The 9,441-nt window shown below is 46.9% G+C and overlaps 1 long non-coding RNA gene across 1 annotated transcript; it reads left to right on the forward strand.

The window, feature by feature from the left end:
• Positions 1-7,328: 7,328 nt before the first annotated feature.
• Positions 7,329-8,088, forward strand: LOC146668026 (uncharacterized). The gene is made up of 4 exons (XR_014911981.1): positions 7,329-7,375; positions 7,487-7,560; positions 7,714-7,761; positions 7,898-8,088. It is a non-coding gene; the product is annotated as an uncharacterized LOC146668026 (long non-coding RNA).
• The last annotated feature ends 1,353 nt before the right edge of the window (positions 8,089-9,441 follow it).

The raw sequence follows: 9,441 nt of genomic DNA on the forward strand, positions 1-9,441 counted from the left end.
CCAGGCTGAGCCCACGGCCGCCCCTGAGAGGAAACGGCGTTCCCGCCGCTGTCGCGCACCGCCACGGCCCGTTCTGCCCTCCACTGAGCAACACGAGGTGGCTGTGGGGGCGCGGATTCCGACCTCGAGGAGCGGCAGCGCGCCGTATGCGCGCAACTGGAGGAAGAGCTACGAGAGGAGCCATGGCTCGCTCCCCCCTACGATGAGGTTTTCCGCGGGACACGGCTAGCCCTTGGGGGCCCCCGGAGTTGCCTGGGACTCCCGCCTGCCACTCCGCTTACTACCGCCTCCTCAGCCGCTGCGACGCCTCAGGAGCCTCCATCTCCCACGTCTACGGGGCCCACGGCCAAAAGAAAACGGCGTTCGCGTCGCCACCGCATCGCCCGACGCTCGGAGGTGAGTGAAACTGTCCAGTCGCTCCAAGTTACCTCTGAGCGGAAGGCATGTGAGGAGGCTACGGACTTAGCCGGTGAGGTGGCTAGCAATGAGCCATTCACCGAGCCGCAGGCCAGAGACAGTTCCGCTCCCGCTTCACTCAACCCGGCAGGGACCACAGACTCGATTCACAGACTGACAAGGTTTCCCACTGCCTTCGGTTTTAATAGCGGTAGGGAGGTGTTTCATTTGGTGTCTCTTTCCGTGTCTGCAGTTCCAACTAAATCTGAGTTGCCTGTGGTTTCTCTCTTCCCTCCTGAGCCGGCCCTGCTCCTCCATCAGTCACTGAATGAAGGCAACGAAAGCATAGCTAGTGCTCCGGTGTGCCCAGCTACACTTGCTTTTCACGAACCAGAGACTGTGAACACTGGTCATGAACCCCTAGCATGTTACCAAGATGCACACATAACAGCAGATCATGGTGACCAGGACACTGTAATGTCACAATACGTCTCCTGTCTCCCCATAGGTAATAAACCAGGTGGTTCTGAACTGTTTTGCTCCAGCACCATAACCACCACTCAGGAGATGGAAGCTGGGGTCAGGATTTATGTGACACCATTTTCTCCTGCCTCTATGAACTCGTCACTAGATAGGGTTTTGGCCCCGAACAATGTCGTAACCACCCTCTCTCAGCCTGAAGTGTCACCTGCTTCAGTTAATGGTTCACGTACCGTTTCACCTATATCTGTCTCTCCACTCAATAGGGTTAGCACTCTGAAACCACAGATCACTGCGGGTACGGGTTCCAACAAACACATCCATCCAACACACCACAGTCATGCTACCACGGTGCCATTGGTTAGGTCCATATCTGTGTATTTACTGTTTTTCCAGGAGTCAGCTCCTGATGATCTAAGCTTTGTTTTTGTGGATCGAGTGGTGGTTCTTGTTTTCCGTATGGTCGAACCAGCTCCTCTGAGCCGCACACTACCACCGGTTGAGTCCAACCAGCTTATGTTGACCTCTCCTAGGACTACACAGACTGGGCTAGTAACCTCTGAGCCACTTCGGACTGATGCAGACTTTGGGAACCTAATGATTGCTGGCTCAGAACTGGTGGTCCCTACCACTGTCCACTTCATGGTTTCTTGTGTTAAGATGTTAAGCCCTATAGACTGTTTTTTACCTGCTCTCTCTCTCTCTGGGTTTGTGCCTCAGCAGCCTGTGTTTCCTCAGCTCCTAGTCCAGCCAGGGGCCTTCATAACAGTTTGTCCTGCGTCTGCTGTTGGACTCCCAGGTGTGCCTATCCGGCACCCTGCGGCGACGCCACCGCTTCGCGTCACGTCAGCTGGAGGGCGCGAGGGGCCCGTTCAGCCACCCGTCTCCGCTGGAGGGCCCGAGGGGCCCGTTCAGCCTCCTGTCTCCGCTGGAGGGCCCGAGGGGCCCGTTCAGCCTCCTGTCTCCGCTGGAGGGTCCGAGGGGTCCGTTCAGCCCCCTGTCTCCACTGGAGGGTCCGAGGGGCCCGTTCAGCCTCCTGTCTCCGCTGGAGGGTCCGAGGGGCCCGTTCAGCCTCCATCAGCCTCTGCAGCTCCGTCTGGCCCAGCCTCAGAGTCTTCGTCCTCGTCTGGCCCCGCCTCAGAGTCTTCGTCCTCGTCTGGCCCAGCCTCAGAGACTTCGTCCTCATCTGGCCCAGCCTCAGAGACTTCGTCCTCGTCTGGCCCAGCCTCAGAGACTTCGTCCTCGTCTGGCCCAGCCTCAGAGTCTCCCGCCTCGACCGGTCCCGCCTCGACTGGTCCTGTGCCCACCGGGCCTCGGCCAGTACGCCTGACACTGGAGAGCCGCCGCTGCCTTCCGCGCGGCCGGCCTCCTGAACTGCTCCGTCTCCTTCGCCGCCGCCGCTGCCTTCCACGCGGCCGGCCCCCTGAACTGCTCCGTCGTCTCCTTCGTCGCCGCCGTTGCCCTCCACGCGGCAGGCCTCCGGACCAGCTCTGTCACCTGTGCCACCCGCCCGGTCGGCCCCCCGACCGTGTGACCCGTGAACTTTTGTGCCGGTGGGCTCTGGGTCGGCCCCCTGAACTTTATTTGAACTATGGTCTTGTGCTCCTGTGTTTTCTGTTGTTCGTTTTTGTTTTTTGTTCCGAGCCCTCCGTCCTAGGCCCCCGCCGCCCGCCCTGGGTCGTTTTCTGTTTTGTTTTTGTTTTCCTGTGTTTGGGCTGTCTGGAGCCAGCCCTTTTGGGGGGGGTGATGTCATGGTCCTGGGCCGGGTTGGCCCAGTATTCTTAGTTCTCTTGTATTTTTGTATTCAGTTCCCTGTTTAGGTTCTGTTTCCGGAGTTGCCCTGTTATGTTGTTCCCTGTGTGCTTTCCCTTTGTGACTCTCACCCCCTGTGTGCCCTTCTATGTATTCATGAGCCCTTGTCCCCTTTCGTGTTTTATTCCATGTTTTCCCCAGCCTGTTATGTCTGTGTTCTCCCCGTGCTCTCTCCTCCTGTCTGAACCTCTGTGTACTTCCTGTTTGACTCTGCCCGTCTCCCGTCAGTGTTATGTTCACCCCGCCCTGTCTCGTTATGGTTATCTGTGTCAGCTGTGTTCCCCGTGTGTTCCCACTTTCCTCGTTAACCCTCTGTGTATTTCTGTCTGCGTCTCCCTCTGTTCGGCGTCGCGTTCTCCCTCATGTTGTGTGTTATTCTCCCCGTGGTTCCTGGTACATCTCATGTTTAGTTTTTTCCAGTTTAGTTCAGTACTGTTTTGTGTTTCACCTTTAAGCCAGCATTAAAACTGTGATCTTTAAGTTTATCCCCGTGTCTGTGAGTCTGCATCTTGGGTCCTTCTCCTGCCTGCCACACAACGAATCATGACATGTGCAGCACGTAAGATTGACAGCGCACAGTGTGCTTTGAGGTAGGAGCCAAAAAGGGTGTAGTTTGTGTGTGTGATCCCCCGTGTGTACACCTGTGAGCATGAGCGCGCTTGTGTTTAAAAGGTTCCTTCATGTAATGATCTGCTAGAGGGTGTGGGGGGGGCACAGCCCCGTCCACCAGGGCATGAAGCAGGTATGGAGGAGATCAAAACGCCAGACATCCAGAGACCCCCAGAACACAAGAGACCAAGGAAGACCAACAGAGGGGCAGCCGCGCCACTGTCCCAGAAAGAGCTGAGGAGAGTCCCAGATGAGGGGTCACTCAGCAGCCGCGGAGCATAAGCCAGGGGGGTTGCAGTGACGTGCCTGTGAGCTCCGCCGACGGCCAGCTGTGCCAGAGTGACCGAGCCCCAGGCCGAGAGGCCGAGGGCACTCCAACCCCGAAGTGGCCCGAGCGAGCCCCAGGCTCCAGACCCCGATAAGGAGCCACCAAGGAGTGAGCCGGTGTGTACCCGGACGCCCATCCCCGGACGCCCATCCCCAGCCACAAAGAACCACCAACACACCGATGTCTGAGGGCGTCCGCCACCGGCAGGGGAAGCGGTGGGGGGAGATAGGCCTCCAAACCTTGGAGGGCCTGAGATGTCCCCAGAGAGGTGGCGTCTGATACCCAACCTGACATATAGAAACAGACATACAGGCACACACAGATACAAACATCCATTCCCACCCTCATGCTCTCATAAGCAATTACTCCATACTCAACCAACGTGGAAACAGACATAGAGAGACGCTGTACACACAATCACACTCCCCAAGCATACTCTAAGAACCGGGTCTAGGTACCCTTGCCCCTGGAGGGGGAAACTGCACCCAGACCCAGGTGGTGTTACCCTTTTCCCTGCGGTGGGGAGAAGCAGACCGCCCCGACTCCGCAGCAGCAGGGAGGCCCCACACTCCAGACCGCAGTCGGACGGCCAACTCCTCCTCCTAGCCCCACCCCCTTGCTTGATTGAAGAAATTCAATCAAGCATTTGTGATAGCAGGCAATGAGTCTTTAACATCGCTGGGGGATGGGGGTTGGTGGTGATGTGTAGAGAGAAAAAAAAATCCAAATGTTTTACAGAAAGTGATGTTCATGTGTGATTTAAATGTGGAGGATAAAGAAAGTACTCACCTCATACCAGCCGTGGTGAGAGCCATCATGCTTTTCATACACGTTGACAATCTGTAGAAAATTCCCAAGTATTGTATTACTTGTATTTGCATATTATTGTGGAACCAATAAGTGTTGAAAAAAAAAAAGATAATGAAGACAATAAAGATGTACTGAAATGACAGATTCATCCAAGCAAAAAAAAAAAAAGATCTTTTAAAATCGTTACACAAGAAATACAGTTGTGGCTGAGGTGTGGTCCCTGTGCAGCTGCAGGGGAGGAGTGGTGCAGTGAACTCAAGGGGTCAGTACCAGGATGAGGGTGAGCCACAGGTGGTGGTGATTGACTGATGATGGAGTCTCTTTCTATTTCTCTATATAGTGAAGCCAGAGTTGAGCGGGGAGAAAGAGCTCGACTGGAACAGACTGTTTTCCTTGAGTTCACAACTGTCAAGAAAACGCAATAATAGTGAGCACAATCATCGTGTATGTCTGGTACTTTTACAACAGTCATGTGAGAAAATAAGGGCACCGCATTAAATTATCAGCTCTTTATTAAGAAATGTTCACATATCACTGTCCAATCATGTTTTCATGTATTACTGGAAAAGTAAGTGACTTAATTGCAATTAAATAAAAACCAAATAATAATAATAATAATAATAATAATAATAATAATTTACACATCAAAAAAACAAAAAAAACAAAAAACAAAAATTGTGTATTTTAATGGAGGAAAAAGTTAGGACACTCTACCCCCCCTAATAACTAGTGTTGCCACCTTTGGCTGATATAACTTCAGTGAGACACCTTTTGTGGCCTTTTACCAGTCTCTGACATCGATCAGAAGAAAGTTTGCCCCACTCCTCACACACAGCAGACTTCATGATGGATTCTATGATGGTGAGCTGGCCAGGTGGTGCCTCAGATAAGCACCCCCAAACTATGATACTGCCACCTCCATGCTTCACAGTTGGTATGAAGTTCTTTTCTTGCAAGGCTGTATTTGGTTTATGCCAAACATGTCTACTGTTCTGGTTCCAAATAATTCCACTTTAGATTCATCTGTCCAAAGAACATTATTCCAGAAGTCATGGCGTTTGTCTACGTTTGTCCTGGCAAACTTCAGTCTGGTCTTAATGTTTCTCTTAGAGAGCAAAGGTTTCCTCCTTGCACACCTCCCATGAAAGTCAAACTTGTGTAGTGTCTTTCTGATAGTAGAGTCATGCGCTTTCACATCGACAGCAGCCAGAGCCTCCTGTAGTTCCAGTGATGACATTTTAGGCTTTTTGATGACTTCTTTGAGCACCTTGCGGTCTGCTCTGGGGGTGAATTTGCTTGGAGGGCCAGACCTGGGCATGGTGACAGTTGTTTTGAATGTCCTCCACTTGTAAATACTTTTCCAGATGGTGGAACGGCTGATGTCAAATTCTTTTGAGATCTTTTTAAATCCCTTACCAGACTCATAAGTGGCCACAGTCTTCTTTCTTAGGGCGTCAGACAGTTATTAGATCTCATTAGATAGATATATAGATAGATACAACCTGGTGACCATTACCCCTACATTTTAAAGGGTAGACAATTATACTTAAAGGAACATATACAAACAACAGTTAGTTTTGTATGTGACTCATACCTGGTCAATCTCACATCACTGTGTTGTGAGCAACGGCACATTTAAATCTCACAAATATAGTTATTTGGCTTATATCGTGATATATATCGTTATCGCCTGAAATGAAAAAAACATTTCATGATTTGGAAAAATCTCATATCGCCCAGCTCTACCTCAGCTACAACTGTATTTCTTGTGCAACGATTGTAAAAGATCATTTTTTATTTGCTTGGCTGAATCTGTCATTTCAGTACATCTTTATTGTCTTCATTGTCTTTTTTTTTTTCAACACTTATTGGTTCCACAATAAGTGAAACCATGCTGAAGGTATTTCTGCTTGGATGCTTCCCATGCCTCACTCTAGTTCAACCTGTAAGTATTATTATAAGTGATTATATATGCAGATACTACTTGAATATGCAAATACAAGTAATACAATACTTAGAAATTTTCTACAGTTTGTCAATGTGTATGAAAAGTATGGTGGCTCTCACCACGGCTGATATGAGGTGAGTACTTTCTTTATCCTCCACATTTAAATCACACATGAACATCACTTTCTGTAAAATGTTTGGATTTTTTTTTCTCTCTACACATCACCACCAACCCCCATCCCCCAGCGATGTTAAAGACTCATTGCCTGCTATCACAAATGCTTGATTGAATTTCTTGGAGTCAAAAGTGGCACAACCAGTTATTAGGTTTAGGGTGTAATTACCTTTTCACACAGGACCACGTAGATTTGGATACATTTCTTCATTCTACTGTTTCCATGTCACGAAATACACCTTTTGAGATCTTTTTTTTTGTTTTAGCTCAGAATGTAGTAGCATAATTTTCAAACAATAAGTCAACTATACCATTACTTAAGGATAGCACATGACTTTAACAAAATAATAACATAAGAAATCAACAATATAAAATAACACAAAATGCTGGGTCACAGTTGTAATATACAACACCTGATTATTTTCTAGTTTCTTTACATTTTCTAAAAAGCCAGAAGATAGATATATAGATAGATAGGACCTGGTGATCATTACCCCTACATTTTAAAGGGTAAATATTTATACTTAACGGAACATACACAAACAACAGTTAGTTTTGTATGTGACTCATACCTGGTCAATCTCACATCACTGTGTTGCAGCAAAAAGATTAATCAGGTGTGTCCCTGATTGTTGCCCAATTGTGTTTACCCTTGTTAAGATGAGAATGTTTTCTAAGAGTTAGAGTTTCCCAACAGTTACGCAAATGAGATTAAATCATCTCTTGCAACTGTGTATAAAAAGCTCTGCTGTCAGTACAACATTACCACAATCATCCACATCTCTGAGACAGTCTGCTGAAGTTGTGAAGGCCTGACGGTAACATTTCTCATCAATCTCTTATTGCTTCTCTGTTTTCAGTATAATGTTGGTTGAATGGTGATATTGCAGATGGTTTTGACCACATCTCATCTGAAATATTGTTAACAGGTGAAATCACTGAAACCATGATCAAGGTTGTGTTTCTGCTTGGATGCCTGCTGAGCCTTGCTCTGGCAAATCCTGTAAGTGTAATATGCCTGAAGACTGTGCTAGTGATGTTATCTGTAATATATGAATATATCTTGCACTGTGTGTGTAACTGTGTAACCAGAGACTGTGTCAGTGCTCCTATCCTATCATATCCAAACAATACATTTGCATGTTTTTTTAAACAGGACGACTCAGCACACGAGCGCGATGCACGTTCTTCATCTAGGGAGGGGGTGAGTCTCATGTTTGTCTTTCTAGGTTTGAACATTAGACACACTTGACTCTCTGATATTTACATATCTCTAAGAAGTTATTCACCAGAGAATGCATTATCACATGTAATAATATATATTACTGATTTTCTTGCAGATTACTGGGCCTTCCCTAAATCGTCTTACCCTGCTACTACCTTTTCTACAGAATCCAGCACTTCTGCAGAATTCAACGCTCCTTGCTTTGCTTCTTGCTGCTATACGATAAGCTGCTCCTTAACCAACAGCTATTACTGCCACAAAGGATGAATTGAAAACGAACAATCAATGAATAAAAACCTATGTTAAATTGCACTGGGAGTTTTTTATTTATTTACACGATTATTGAAAATCCCCGCTTATTTCTGAGTGACTCGGTCTTAAAAAGAGTTTTAAAAAAAAAGAACAGATTATTCTAGTCAATATAAACAACATCTCCTTGTTCATGCAGTTTCTCACAAATCAACCAAATAATTCAGTATGCATCATCACAGAATATGTAGCATATTTATAGATACCTATGTTTGTTAACCCATATGGAAAAGATATATAGAAATTTTATAAAGTTTGTCTGTCTTGTGTGAAACTGGTATGAAAAGCATATATGTGTGAAAACAGATATAAGATCCCTTGAAACATTATATAATGAAACTTGTATGTTTTGGATACTTACTAAAACAATGTATGAAAGTAATGCGAAAGTGGCCACTTTCATGAGTAAATCATGTAAGCCTTATATGATCTACTCATGAAAGTGGCCACTTGTATCTTGTTTAATCTGAGGAAGCCCCTAAAAAAAGTCAGTGATCCCTGTGGACCTGTCTCGGATTTTCTCATCACTATTCATTTTAAAGCTCAGTTTTTAAAACGTTACGATGTAACTACAGCCCAGCCCATGCAGCAGTGTTTTTAATGACTAGCCTTTTATTGCAGTTGTTCTCCTCACTGAAGTTTGGCCCATTTACAGCATCCTGCCATGCAATTACATTAGTCCCTAACCATCAGGAACCCTCACGTTGATTTTTATTGAGTAGAAAAAAGTTAGCATTCATGCTCCAGCTTCACTGTGTTTATGCTAGGCTAACCATAGCTGTGTAGCTAGCCACCCACAGCACATCATTATATACTGTTGAGACCAAGTAGTAAAAACACATGTTATTTTATGACCAGTAGTCAATCTAGTTGAATTAGGTTAACAGCTGTAGAATATATATTATCCTTTAGTTTAGATGGTATGCTGTGTATGTAGTCTAGTTCTCATTATATTCTTGAGTTAACATAACATATTCACATATTAGTTTATGCCCTGCGACAGACTGGCGACCTGTCCAGGGTGTACCCCGCCTCTCGCCCTATGACAGCTGGGATAGGCTCCAGCGCCCCCCGCGACCCTGAAAAGGACAAGCAGAAGCGAATGGATGGATGGATATTAGTTTATTAGTTAAATGTGCATTACTCTGTATCCTTGATCTGCTGAGAATGTCTCACACTGTGGGTTCTTGACATGTTTTATTGCTGAATCATGAAGAGAGAGGAAGCTCATTTCTGCCGCTTGTATCCGCGATCTCGTGAAGGGTGGCTGGCCTCTCCCTTAGAGATAGGGTGAGAAGTTCGGCCATCCGGGAGGGGCTCAGAGTAGAGCAGCTGCTGCTCCACATCGAA

Source organism: Rhamphochromis longiceps, linkage group LG6 (genome assembly GCF_057381845.1).
Source record: "Rhamphochromis longiceps isolate RC_006_pf linkage group LG6, R_longiceps_female_GT1.1, whole genome shotgun sequence".
NCBI classification, from domain to species: Eukaryota; Metazoa; Chordata; class Actinopteri; order Cichliformes; family Cichlidae; genus Rhamphochromis; species Rhamphochromis longiceps.